At 47.0% G+C, this 15,331-nt stretch overlaps 1 pseudogene; it reads right to left on the bottom strand.

Annotated features, from left to right (window-relative positions):
- Positions 1 to 11,496: 11,496 nt before the first annotated feature.
- LOC130389151 (UPF0606 protein KIAA1549-like) overlaps positions 11,497 to 15,331 on the bottom strand; it is a 23,840-nt pseudogene continuing 20,005 nt past the window's right edge.

Raw genomic sequence — 15,331 nt, 5'->3', positions numbered from 1 at the left:
CTGAAGCTGTGCAAGCCGAAGGCGTTTAAACTAACGCAAACAACACAAAAGATTCCACTGACATGTTTGCTGTTCTCTGCCCTGTGGAGTTCCTGTACAAGAAGGTGCTAGAGAGAGCCGAGTTCTCCCCTGTGTTGAAACTGCAAGAAATCCTCCAACCCACTGGCCCAGCGGGCACAGCCAAACGTGTAATCCAGTTGTCAGAGAAATCACCTCCCTATACAGTGGCACATTCCTGGAGGAACCACCAGGCTCCCGCTGTCTGTGTTGATGCTTGCAAATAGAATGGCCTCAAAATAGAAACACATGCTAAAGAAACACGTAAAGGAATGATCTACACAGTCTGAAGGAAACACTCTAAGACGGAAATCTACAGCACATCTTACTAATAATTTGATATGACGGAAACATGGAATATACAAACTTTGAAGGGATTTTAAAAATCAAGGCGCTCGATACAATTTCTCGAGTTTCTGCCCTGCTGACTTTTAATAGCGTTTTCTTCAATGATTTGAGTGCACTCAGTCGATGCCACACGACATTTATGTGTGGTGGAATCTGAGTTTGCTTCCTCGGTGCCATGTAGGAGTTAAATTCAAATAAATCAACTAAATCCCCCCCTGCAATGCGTAACTTGATGTTGATCTTTCTCCTTAAAAAGGCTTTTGCCATTCTTTGCCTGAAAACCGATCCTGTGATGATGCAGCAGTTTGTATTCAGGCCCCGGAGTGTGGTGATTTGTGGTGTCTGAGCCGTTTAAATGCTACATGTTGAGCATCGCTGCGCGTGTTCCTATGTGAAGCCCCTCTTCGAGGTTAAGGGGTGTCCCTGGTTGTAGTGTAACCGACACCCCGTCTGCTCGACAAGTGATCCCTGTGGGATTGAGGCAGAAAAGTAGGGAAGACAGCTGCACTGTTGCACTGTGGGTAAACGTTCCACATGCGTGTGTCTGTGTGTGATGTGTGTACAAGTGAGTCAGATATAGGGAGATACTGTGTGTGAGTGAGTGAGTGACTGACTGACTGACTGACTGACTGACTGAGTGTGTGTGTGTGTGTGTGTGTATGTGTGTGTATGTGTGCACTTGTGTGTGTGCTGTGTGTATGTGAGCAAGCGGTGGCTGTATGTGTTCCTAGGCGTACACCTGCTCTTGCCTTAGCTCCAATCACCCCCTCTCAGTCTGTCTGTGCACACTTGAAGGTGTGTCTGTGTGTACACTGGGAGGTGAGAAAAGCTCAGTTTCCTGTTTATCTACTCATCTCCACGGCCACATCCTGATACTCAAACATCCCGGTTTTCTGACACGTTGGTTCTGCAATAAGAGGTAATTACACTAAATATAAATAAGCGTTTTGGCAAAAGTATCTCAGGCTTCAACTGTTAATTGGATAATTTGCCTATATAACACACTGTCAAGCATCTAATTGAACATTTATCGGATCGGCCTTCATTCGTTGGACAATATTTCAAGCAGGTATACCCAGCCACGTGAAATGCATGATCGTCACACACACAAGTGTACACACGGAGCGTAACCATGGTAGCTACGGCTGTCTCTATGTTCTCATCTTGCAATCGGAGCAAATCAAAAACACATTGCAGACAAACGAGGCAAAGGCACAGGGACAAGTGGGCAGTAGCACAACAAATCTGACAAAACCACTTTATGTTGGAACCATCCAACATATCATGGACAAGTTCTACCACACCAGTCCAAGTGGTGATCTAAACGGTACCAGATGCTCCTGCTTGTCTATCATGAAGAAGGGGGTTTGAGAGAGAAACTCAGAGAATGGATAACAGCTCCTGCTGGATTGAGCATGGAACAGACCCATCCTTGCGCGAGGCCCTGCGTATGCTGGGTTCATAGTTCAACACTTGTCATCCGTTGAATCAGGGGTCTTGGTGGGGGTCATGGCGGAGATTGGAACCTAAGCAGTTCTCAGCAGGAAACCAGACACTGAAGCCAAGACGGTAATCAGGTTGGTGATTTAATCAGGTAGGTGTTTATATAGTGCCCTGTGTTTTCATGAAACTTAGCGAAGATATACCTGAACAGGCCTGAGGTTAGTTTGGCATGTCCAATCTTGCATTCATGTGTTGCGATCCCTTCACAATGTAGAGTAGCCAGTACCACATTTGGCTACTTGACTACCTAGAGCCTAAACATACAGTAGGTTGGTTAAAGATTTTCCACAGTATTTTTCATCAGCATCGCTGACAACTAAGAGTTCCTCATTCTGGGGCTCCTGGGAATAGTGAGGAGGACAAATGCACAGCACATAGGTCACACTTTGCTGCACAGCCAAATAAAGATGTTCCCAGTGACAAAGCTGAAACAACAGGATGTAAATCAATCACTGGATGCTTCTCCTCATTCTGTCCGTTCAGATTGCGCAGGGCCATTGGACTATCTTCTCGTGAGGATACCTTGCCCAATGCAAAATTCTCTATGAGAACTATAAGATAAAATGGCAAAGAATCCACCCAAACTGTATAGTTTGGGTATATAATTACCACTTTTGGGGTAAATATGCTACCCAACATTGGATCGCTATAGCAGCAAAGTTGCTAATCAACTGAGTTGGTCCTAACCCCAACTCTGGCTGTGGTAAACTGAGAAACCACTGGTGTGCAAAATATCACCATGGTTCCCAGACACGGAGGGAAAACAAAATTATAAGCAACCGGCAAGAATCGCATGGTGAAGCCAAAATCAAAAGTAAACCGGCAAAAAGCCAAATGGAACATGAGATGACCTTAGCAATGGACTGGGCATCACAGGGCCATATAAAGGCTGAAGCCATCATTTGAATAGCCCTCACCTGCTGGCTCCATTCCCGCTATAACCGCTTTAAGCTCTTCTGCTTAAGATGGCTTCCCGGACCGGCACCTCTAAGGTAGATAAACAAACCGACTGACACTGATCCGAGAGGAAGAAACTGACGACAGGGTTCAATGAATCAATGCGAATCCATCCCCTTCCTCTGCACCCACGGTGTGTGTGTGTGTGTTTGTGTGTCTATATGCTTAGGCCAGCTCACTGCAGTGAGCTGATGTCAGCAGAGCATCTTGGCTCCGAGGGACTCGAGGACCCACGCCAGCAGTAAACCAAGCCGTGGGTGGTTGACTGCACTGGATGCATGTGGCCAGGCAGAAGCTCACCTCCTTTTTCTAAATCTGCACTTTCTCACGCATCTTGAGTGCAATGGAACTGGACTGGTGTACGTTTGCGATGTGGAGGACGGTGGACTATAATGGGTTTTATAAAATAAATGGAATATGATATTAAAAACCCAATCTGAGATGCCAGACCTTGCAACCAGCCGTTGGGAGAGCTCTCTGAAATGTTCAATGTTTCCCTCAGAGAAAAAGCTCTTTCCTGCCCTCTCCGGATGTGTCAAGGTGGGACAGATTAATAATACATTAGAATTTGTGTACCGACGTAATTAGATATGATTCTCGGTAAATGATGTACAAATGATCAATGTTAGTTGACTAAGGTTACACGCACACACAGACAGACTGACAGACACAGACATATTTACACACACAAACACAAACACACACACACACACACACACACACACACACACACACACACACACACACACACACACACACACACACACACACACACACACACACACACAGACCATCTGTCCCGCCTGAGCCTTTCGAAGAAAAAATAGCTTCATGAGATTATCTACTAATTGTCATTTGGACGTTGAGTGGAACGGTAAGATGGAGGGCTCCCCTCTTGAGTGCATTACTTAGCCCATACATACAGTTGTAGGAACACTATGATCCATACAGGAACATTTCCCATGAGCCGAAAGAACACCGCCCTTGTCTGGCTGCTCCGAAATATTTAGATGAACAAAAAATTCACCCAAAGCCACAAAAATGAACACCATAACATTGACACGCAGATAGGTGGAGACAGACGCATCTCTCTTTCTAACCATTTCCCCCACACACACACAGAAAAACACACTTACACACACACACACACGCACGCACGCACACACACACAAACTCTTTAGTGTTTCTGTGTGTTTCAACACAAGCAAACCATGAAGAATGAGAGCTCTTTAGAGAGATGTCCTGTATGCGACCTGTTGGAAGGTCTAATTCAGTTCCAAGCCAAGATGAACAACTCGCACACTGCTATGTCCACAGAACAGGCTGGCCTGTTAACATGCTGTTGGGACACACCAGAGCAGCTCAGCTTCTGAAAATACATCACACTTCTCATGCTCTGAACTGAGGGCTCAACGAACACTTCAAAATAGCTTTATTAGCATGGAAACACAGACAGGATCACGCCTATGGTTAAATTCAAAGTGAGTCACCCAGAATTAAATCACCAGTTAGTCACCCGGCTTTTGCTGAAATCTTTTATGTGTAAAAAACACATATTACATAAATCGTCTCGTTTTCAGTTATAGCATCGCAATGTGTGCTGAGCGCCAGGAAGAACAAGCAGAAGCAGCTGACGGGTAGGACGGGTGCGTGAAGTGGGTGTGTGCAAGTGGGGGGGCATCTCCTTAATGAATGACAGCCTTTCACCTCCCTCAAACACATCACATGAGAGCTGCCTCCTACTTGCCTCCAGCAATCAGCACAGCACAGCACAATGGCATACAATGTCACACATTGTTTCCTCCGCCACTGAAGGTGCAAGTGGGACGGAGATAGGGAAAGAGAGAGACAGAGGGGAGACAGTCAGAAATGGAAAGAGGGGAGCGGGAGGGAAGAACAGCAAGAGAGAAAGAGAGTGCGAGATAGACACTGAACAGTGTTACAAAACCTGCATAAACATAAAAGGTTTTGCCTTTTCCATCTCGTACCATTTTAGTAAGTAGGTTAAAGTGCTACTCTAGGAGATAGCACTGGCCTGTGAAATGCTGCAGGGTGTAGGAGAGGCACTAGCCTTTAGCAACAACGACACAACTGCAACCAGACAACACGTTTCCCCTTTCGTTTAACGTAACCTTCACCCCACCACTGCAGTCTCTCTCTGTTATGAAAACACAGACCACCCTAAGGGTCCATGCTTTCCCCTACACAGAGTCAAGAGTGTGTGTGTGTGTGTGTGTGTGTCTGTGTGTGTGTGTGTGTGTGTGTGTGCGTGTATGTGTGTGCATGTGTGCTTGTGTGAGGTATTCTTAACTCCGATCCTTTCCAAGTGTTTAGTGTCAGTGGCCGATCACTGAACTCAAGATTAGCTTAGCAGAAACGTACCATCTCTCTCCTTCCCCGCATTCTCCCATTCTCTCTCAGCCTGATGACGGCGTCCCACGTCAGACCGAGGAAGGAGAAAACTAACCGCTTACAGTTAGATAACGTGCCCTCGGTGCCTGGTGCTCAGGGGCAGATGTGATGATGTCACACCATGATAATGTAGAACCCCCCCCTCGCAGCCCTCCCTCTCTATTGCACTCTGCATCTCTCTATCAGACCATGTGTGTGTCTGTGTAACTACATGCATGCCTGTGCTCTCTCGTTACCGCCTTGCAGCACTCACCGGCGTTTCACAACGCCGGTATTCAGCCAACTCTAATGGCATCAGCATACAACTGGCAGGGAGGTCAAATAGTGACGTTCTTTCAGCCTGCCTGTTTGGTGGCAGCAGCGCCGGCCAGAGACTTCAAGCCTGAACACTCAATACTGCAGGTGTTCTGCATCAAGAGTCCCTATTGGCCAGCCAGGAATAGCCTGCTGTCATTGGCCACACTGCTGTCCATGCCGGTAAACAAATAAGGCGAACACCATGTTTTCTTACGTGCTGAGCGAGTCTCAAGGTGTGTTTACCGCAGCTATGAACGTCGTAAAAATGGAAATCATCGTTATCACGACTACCATGTTGTGCCAGAATGAGACAGTATGATTAAATAATCGGCAGGCAGTCCTTCACACACTAACTTCTTATGCATGGCGCAGTATGACACCCACAATCCCGAGTTCGGGAGACGAATACATTCCTAAGTTTTGACATTCATGGCAATGTTGCAATATTATAATAACCCACACACATACACGTAAATCTACACAGCAACACACACAATGACACACACACCACCCACACACACATATCTTCACATCAACATGCACCCTCACTCACATAGCAACACATCAACACACAAACAATCCCAGACAGACAGAAACACATGCACACACATTGACATTCACGCACTAGAAAACCTTGAGTATTTCACACCGACACGGGCAACAACAACAAATAGCCAGGGAATTGACACGTGAGACGACAAAGCCTCCAGCGTACTCACGAGAAAACACATCCAGCTATCTCCTTTCATCTGTCCTCTGCTTCCAATGGCAACACGACTTCAACTGCTGGGCTGTTACCCCTTCAGCCACACGCACAGCAGATTGACAGCGATAGAGAAACAGGCAGATCTGCAGTGTTGGAACTCTGTCAGTGAGCTTACGCCTCTGTGTGCATGACTGTGTGTGTGTGTGTGTGTGCGTCTGTGTGTGGGTCTGCCCCTACTCTCTCCTCCCCTTTCTCTCTCTCTGTCTCTCTGTCTCTCCACCCTCACTCGCTCACATTTTCCAAGGTCAGTGGACTGAGCAGCCTGCTAGCTGAAGGCTCCTCCCTCCTGCTCCGTGTACCATTGCACCGGCTCCCCCCCGCCCGCCACCATAAACGTCCTAGTCCCCCCCCCCCCCCCCACCCTTCCCACTCCTGTTCCCTCTCTCTCTCTCTCTTGCGCTCAGACCGTTAATTACCATCATGATCCAGATTAACTCCTGGGTGTGGGCTCTGTTGTTGTACAAGTGTGCCGGTCTGGACGGAGCTGCGCCACCGGCCTGAACACACACACACACACCACACACAGACACACGCGCACACACACACACACACACACACACACACACACATACACACACACACACACGTGCAGACACACACATGCACAGAGAGACACACAGACCCGGACACACAGAGACACACACAGGGATTAGAGTCTAGACGGTCAGAGCCCAGGTGAAGGGGCAGCTAGGCAACGGTTCAGAAGATTTGTGATTTCGTTGTATGGGAAAAGATAGAGAAAATGGCTGTGGATAAAATGAGGGAGATTCTAACCACATTTTGATGATGATGATGATGAGGATGATGATGATGATGATGATGATGATTCTGTGAAATCAGAAAAAGGACGCTAATAGTTTATTTGTCTTTCTTTTTCTTGCGATTGCACATGCTGTCGCAAGGAATAGGTCAGGATAGCTACAGCAGAGATTGTCAAATATTGACTATTCAGATTGTCAAATATCCTCAAAACATAAACACAGAATCCACAGGCAGAACATGCAGTCTGTCTGTTGTGAGCAGACATAAAGAGCTTAAAAATAAGGGAGATCAGAGAAAGAGAGAGAGATAGAGTGAGTGAGTGAGTGAGTGAGTGAGTGAGTGAGTGAGTGAGTGAGAGAGAGAGAGAGAGGAGAGAGAGGAGGAGAGAGAGGAGAGAGAGAGAGAGAGAAGATTTTTTAAACATACCAAGGTGCAGCGTTTTGTTTGCTGTTCCTTTATTAATTTTAAGGGCAAAGTTGTACTTATTTGTTTAGAAAAAGTTGCTCTATTAGATTAAGATGTTAACACATTATATGAACCGAAGACACATGCAGCCTATTTCTTAATAAGATATGCATGTTTTTTCTAATCAGAGGCTCTGATTTAACACACCAACAAACATCCACCTTTGAGTTCAGATCAAGTTACAAGAATCATAGGGTCTTGTTTGTCAGGAAATTAAAGGTCTACTGATAAACCCCTCAGAAAACAGACAATTAATCAATCGCAGGGATCAGGCCTTTTGGATTGATGGTCGACTTAAAAGATCGATACATACAATAGGCCTATTTAAATACTGCCCGGCGAAGAGCATCCAATCAGTTTGAGCCCGAAAAGTGTATGTAATACCTTTACATGATAATTTTCAATTTGAATGAACAAAATGTAATCAGCAAACCGAAAAAAGGCTACTACCGTCCATGTGTATTCAGTATCAAATCTTTGGTCGACCATAAATGATTAGCGGGTATCCCGGTTGTCTACTCACTAAATCAACGCAACAGATAGCTCCGCTGACTCAGCAGATTCCCCGGGCCAACCCCTTGCCACATTTGCACGCAAAAAAGAAACTCTGTGCTCTTGATACCCTTGCACCTAAAATACATGTTTGATTCATTTTAAAGTAGGATTTTATTTTTCCCAGTAACGGCTTGATGAAGCTAACGACGCTATGCTAGCACCGTTCTATATACCCTCATCCGCTCAGTTAAATGTACATGGGAGGGTTACGTCGTCTACTCTGAGGTTCTCGTGTGTGGTGCTGCCATCTTGTGGGCATTTACCAAACGGGTTTAGAGTTAAAAACAAACAATTAGTAATGTTAAAAAGTATAAACATGAAAAGCACTAATTCGCTGAATCGAAAAATATTTGAACAAGCTCTGAGAATAAAATAAATATTTGGTTATTAAAATAGGTTTTGGGGTGAATGTAGCCTATATTGTTTTAAACTTCACAGAGGTCAATGTTGCAAATGGAATATCATCTTTGGAAAAAAAATAAAGACAAATGAACAGTGTCATGTGTATTTCATGCTCAAAAAACAACAAATGTGAACAAAAAGTCTACAGCTATCAATAATAAGACATTTGCACTATATCAGTCAAATACAACGTTGGACCAGCCAACACACTCCACTCAAAAACCAAAGCACATGCAAACAACCATCCGACCAAACAAAAACAACTAAATGTTGGCCTCAGGTTTAAGGCTGTTAAATCATAACCAAACCAGCAGATGGAGGCATTCAGTGTGAGATTGATACAAACATAACCAATTTACAAAATTATCCTAAAAGTGGTTTTAAATAATAAAATAAGTGACCACAAATAAACAACAAGGTTGTAACATATTTTGGAGGATGAAAACAACAGGAAAACAAGTGCAAATGGCAGGAAATGGGAAGTTGTTCTTGAAACAAGATAGTTCACAGAGGATGACTCATGAGGATGATGATAGGAAACCATTACAGAACATCACGGGGGGGGAGGTATGATTCTGCGAGGCACATCACATGAATTAAAGGAGGCTACAGCATCTCAGATGTGTAACAGTGGTTATTTGATTGAATACCCCTCATACAATGTCTAGTTCCTGACATCCAATCCCAGAAAGTATTTGTCAAAAACTCTGCCTTTGCAACCAGATCCTCTTTTATTTTTGTTTAATTGTTTTTTTAAAATTAATACGAAATAGGACTTCAGGCCCAGAACATAACAATATGTGCACAGAACAGTCGTGGCTGGAGAATCGGAACACGCGTCAAACCAGTGGGATGACAAAGGAAGGTTTGAAAAGAACATTACAAAATGGACCTCAAGTCAAGGAAGATTACTAGCATTTCCTAAAGCACATTAGGGAAACGATTCAAGGGCTGTAGGTAAGATTCCAGAGTTGTAAAGATAGTAGAGAAGAGAGCAAAGATTTTGAAACTAAACACTATAAAAACATCCCCTCACTTTCTGCTCTCTCCCTGCCTACGTTTCTCCGCCATTGGGAAGTGTTGCTTTTTACACACATTTGTTCGACAGGCAAGATGGATCGCCAACACCATTCAGGGAAGAGACTCCCTGCTTGGAAAAATATGGCAGGAAAGGCCTCAAATCAAATTGAATTATACAGAGGGAGACGCCGTCATCTCACAAATGGTATTCTCACAGAGCATTTCACTCACTGATGAGCTTAGGACTGGCTGTGGCATTTCTAACCATTAGACTCAAACAACAACACTTATATCTTACCTACAGCATCTTTCTAAATCATCATTGTAAATAGAACTTGTGACCGCGCTACTAAACAAAACATTTTGCCTGCTTTAAAAACAAACAGAAATGCCGTAATGGTGTATACTGTATACTGGAAAGACTCTGGTTACTGTTTGTTAAAAAAGCTGTCATACCCTCATTCATTTGAACCTCCTACTATACCATTATGCAGTAGGAATAGCATGATGGAACATCTGATCTGAATGTTGCGGTCAGCATACATATCAATTACGCTCCAAGTGGCAAGCAAATAGAAACAACTGTATTATTAACAATAGTGTATCTACAGTATACCTCCCTATTCCTCACTAATAAGTTATGTTGAATTATGAATAATTTAATTACTGTTTGTATACTTAATTTTGGCTAGGAAGTGATTTTATTTTGGTTGAAAAACGAAAACCCTGCATTAAGTGACCCTTTATTAGGTTGCTATGAATGTCAAAGCTGGGGCTTTCATTATTAATACATCCCCTTTCTGGTTCCAATAGTGACGAATAAAAACTGGGAACTGATCTCAGAACCTCAAAATGTCACTCAAACATTTGGCCACCATCATAGTATGCATAACATGAAGGAAGATGATGTGCTACTTTGATACTTTGAAAAATAGGTAGTGTTTATAAGTACTTAAATTCAAGTCTCTTAAGTCCCCCTGCTACGAGTCCTCACTGACATGCCGATTAGGCACTTCCCACTCCTTCCGCCATTTTTAGAATTCAACACAATTCACTTTAACCGTTGTTTCACTGGCCACATAAATCATCAAAGCACTAAATCCCAGCATGCACCACACAGCCGTAGACAAGTGTATGACAGATGCAGAGTTCACTTGTGGAGGAGGCAGCTCCTGTCAGAACCCCTGGATCACAGTGTCAAGGCGGAGCGAAAAGATGGTAAGGCAGAATGAGACAACCATTGGTAAGTTGTACACACACACACACACACACACACACACACACACACACACACACACACACACACACACACACACACACACACACACACACACACACACACACACACACACACAACCTTCCCTAAACAACTGCTATCATTACTGTTATGATTAATAAACACAGCAAAACATACAAATGGTAGTTGCGTTCAAACTGCAAACAACAGACAACAGTAGTTTGCCAGGGTGATTGACGAAAGGAGAGACGTCTCCGAAAGGCCCGTGGTTCAAAAAATACTGCTCAGAATGTTCTTGTTGTGTCCCCTGTCTTTCTTAAGTTCACAAGAATGTTCTCGATGCTGCCCACAACACCGCAGCTCACAAGCAGTGAGCCTTGACCCTGCTTCGATCGCGCTACCGTCCTAAAATACCGTATCAAACAATGTGTCCCATGACTCAACCCTCTGTACGTCAGTGGGACATACGCCTGGCGGCGACTGCCTAGCGTTCCTCAGTCTAGCGGATGGGCCGGGGCACAGGCATGGGTCACCCCCGCATGCCGTTCGCAGTCAGGAGACTTCCATGGGAAGCATCAGCAGACAAAGGCAGACAGAGGACCAAGGCAAGGGCAGGTAGTGGCATGACTGGTGAGGCGGAGAGCGGCTGGGGTCCACTAGGGCCCGGTGCGTCCGGGTGGTGGTAGGGGGGGGGGGGGGGGGGGGCGGGGGCGCCTCAGCTGTGGTAGCTGGACACCGCTGCCTGTTTCTGGGACAGCCGCAGCAGCTCCTCCCGGATGGCCTTGATCAGGGAGGCCGAGGAGTGGGTGGGAGGGCCGGCGTCCAGGGGCTCCGGGGCCGAGGGGTAGCCCAGCCCGGGCGTGTCCTGGTGGGCCGGCGGTGCGGAGGGCTCCCTGATACCGTTCCGGGTCATCTGGGGGAAAACACAGGGGATGTTCAGTGATTGGTCGGGATGGACCAGGAATTGTAGCTGAATGATGTGCGAAAACATGGGAGACAAAAACTCTAAAGTAGCTTTCACAATCAGCGATGGCGTGGGACAACCCTACTTTACATGACCTGCCTGCACACGGCACAGCGTATTTTTGGAAGTGTTAAACACACGCTTTTAGTCAAATCTACACCAGTCAGCGGGACTCACCGCATCCTTGCCATGGCCTGGAGCGGAGTAGTCGTTGTCATGGTAATGGCTCCAGCCGTCATTCTGTCCGACCGGTCCCCTGCTGATGCGGCTGGACAGACCCACCTGCGTCAGGTGGTGGAGCTGGGAGCCTTCATAGGAAAGATGGCGCTCACACACACACACACACACACACACACACACACACACACACACACACACACACACACACACACACACACACACACCACACACACACACAATACACACACACACACATTATTCATAGTCTCTGCACTGCGTCGCGGCCGATGCCAAACTCCCACTTCAATCATCGTAGCAGACAAGGTCTACTTCAATAATTCAACAGGGCTTTAGGTCTGACGGCTTTACGGCTCTGGGTGAAGACTGGGGGGCTGGGGCTACTCATCCAAGACCCAGCCGTTAACAAACTGCTCCAGACCCCGATCGATGAGGGCTCTCTCTGCCTGTTGATTGACTTGAGAAGTATGGGTAAAACTAGCTTATGGGTCCGGGGAACATTGATTTACAGTGCGAGTACGAAAGAGACTCTCCCTGTGTGTGTGTGTTTGGATGTGTGTCAGTGTGTGAGAGGGTTCGGGTTACCGTACCTGCAGTGCCCCCTACTGGTCGTGGTCTGGCGGACAAGGGCTGCTCCTCAGTGTAGTGGCCCTTGCTAGGGTACAGGCTGTCAGGCTGCAGTGGGGGCCCAGCGCCTGGGGCCTCCCCTGGGGCAGGAAGCTGGAGCCTAGCCCCTGTCTGGAACACAGAGAGGGATCCGGAGGTGGCTTATGTTACAGATAGGCAGTACCTTAACAGAGTCAAACAGGTTAATAAGGCCAAATTATGCTTTATACTGTACTTAGGGAGGGGAGAATATTTGCCGTGCTATCTTTTATGTTTTTTATTAAATACTTTATGATTGGACGACTTTGCATGTTTTTTCTTGAAAATACTGTATGATTTTAAGATTATGCGACTCAACTCTGAGGACCATTTTCTAACCAATTCACAAAAAATAAGGTGATACCCTATCTTATCATCACACTAGGTACAGAATGAATGGACCCCCAGAGAGACATTTGAATCGAGCATGAATGTGTCATCAACCTACTACTGGCATAGACTTATTGGATTGTGGGTGTGGGTGTACAACCCTAGCCAACAACAGTGTGTGACATTAAGTAGTTTCCATGCTTGGATCGGATCCATTAGACCGATGAAATAATGATGATTCCCTCTTCAATTATTCAGCACGCTCCCTCCCAACGGAGCCATCCCATCGGCGAAAAAAACCCATGTCCACCGGGTTCAGGGGTAGGAATGAGGCCAAACAGGACACAGATCAATGGGAAAGCCTTTTGGTGTCTGTGGTGTGAAGGGGTGGCGGCAAATCTAATGGGATCCAGCAGGACTCACCGGTGTAGGAGGCTCGGGGGCAAACCCAGGTCGTTGTACCTCTGTGAGTGAGGGGGTTGAGCGATGGTGAGGGGCTACAAGGAGAGAGGGCAGACAAACAGAGCCAGAACAGTGGTCAGAATCATTACGTTTCCCCGCTGGATCGATTCGCTCCCCTTCCGGTTGATAGGAGTGCCTCCTGTAAGAACAAATGTATCACCTCGCTCGACCGTTGCAAATTAAACAAGAGACTTTTATGGCAACAAAATATTGATATTTAGAGAACTCCCTAAAACAATGTGTCTGATGGGATAGAGAATCATACAGTATGTTCAAAATACTTTAATCTCATAAAACCACAAAAACCTAATCACATTTCTACGTAGTGACAATTGCTGTCTTGTTTGGACGTTATATTTCGTTGTACATGCACATGTCATTTCAAATGACATGAGTCAAAGTATCATTAATTCCTTGCAGTGCAACCCCTGTGCCTCGCCTTTCTGAGCAGAATAAGCGGTTCTGCGCAGCGCAGTAAAGCTGATCACGCTTACACACGGGGGTGAATTACCCCCGAGCCGGTCCTAAGAGGCTGTTGGAGAGAGTCGGCCGGGATTACAGGCCACAGGGCGGCGGTGGCTGGTGGGGGAGGGACAGCGACAGATGGAAGAACCCTTTACCGATACGCGTAGTGGAAAAGGAGTAAAGACCGAGCGGATCTAAGGGTCTGCCCCCGCTGTGGGAAGAAGGGCCACTGAGTAGGAGGGGTGTGCTTTGAAGCCCCGCCGGCACGCACACCCAGGAAACCTTGCACTCCGTTGGCTTCCTGCGCAGTGAGACAGGTAGAGGGGGATCCGCGACGCTGAGAGACTGACTGACTGAAGCTTACAAGGTCTCAATCCGCCGAAGGCTCGCAGGGCTTACAGAGGACCAAAACCCCCCCTGCCCCATGTGGTCCGTGGAGTACCACCTGTAGGAGAGGGGTGGATTTGGCAGTGGGGGAGGGTAAAGCCGGAAGCCTACTTCAAAAGAAATAGATTATATTCCGACTGGCCGGGAGCAAAGAAATTCTTTTGCAGATAAACTTGTTCTCTCCTCACAGCGGTTGGGGTTGGGTCACCAAGCATACCAGTGGTGACGGGTGAAATCAGGTTTTCCACTGAGGTGCCAAAGGTCAAAAAAGTAACTCAGGAGGTATGCCTTTGTTCCACTTCCTACTGCAGTCAGGTCCTTTCGTTCCTACAGCCTCAATGAACTCCTCTGGGTGAAGTACACCGACCGCGCAAGGGTCCATCGCTACTCACCCCGGGGAAGGAGCTGAGGGGCAGCGGGCGGGACGAGCCCCAGGCCCTGGAGCCGGGGGCCGCCGGCGGACTGGCGCCCGGCGGGTGGTGGGGGCCGCCGCCGCCCCCGGGAGGGTGACGCCCGGCGCGCTGCCCTGCGAGGTGGGCGACACCAGGGCGAAGGCGTCGTCCAGCAGCGAGTGCATCTGCTGCCGCGCCTCCTCGATGGAGGGCTGGGGCGGGGCGTAGGGGGCGGGGCGGGGGCGTGGCCCGGCGGCGGGGAGGAGGGGCCCAGGAAGACGTCGTCACTGGGCGAGGGGCTCCGGGCGGGGGAGCCCTGGTCGGGGTCCGACGACTGAGTTGGGAAGGGGGGAGGGGAACGAGTCAACGTTAAGCGATGGAAAACAGAAATCAGAAGCAACAGCGTTTCAGGCTGTGAGGAAGTGCATCACATCCACATCACACTTTAACCACATGTGCTAAGGATGTGTTTCTCTCAGGACAGGAGGCTGCTGTTATATTTACACGCCACTAAAACCATATGGGTGCTGTTTGCTCCACCATGTCAGTGTATGTAGTGAGCAGGCACACCAACACACACTTGGTAGTCCGTTTTTGATAAATGAAGGTGACACCGCCTGAGGATAACATTTATCAACACTTATTGATTATAGCTTCTAAAGGTCTCTATTATTTGGTCATCATAGCATACTTAACGATTAAGTATG

This window comes from Gadus chalcogrammus, chromosome 9 (genome assembly GCF_026213295.1).
Source record: "Gadus chalcogrammus isolate NIFS_2021 chromosome 9, NIFS_Gcha_1.0, whole genome shotgun sequence".
Taxonomy (NCBI): Eukaryota; Metazoa; Chordata; class Actinopteri; order Gadiformes; family Gadidae; genus Gadus; species Gadus chalcogrammus.
This window is presented reverse-complemented; position numbering and strand designations above follow the sequence as displayed.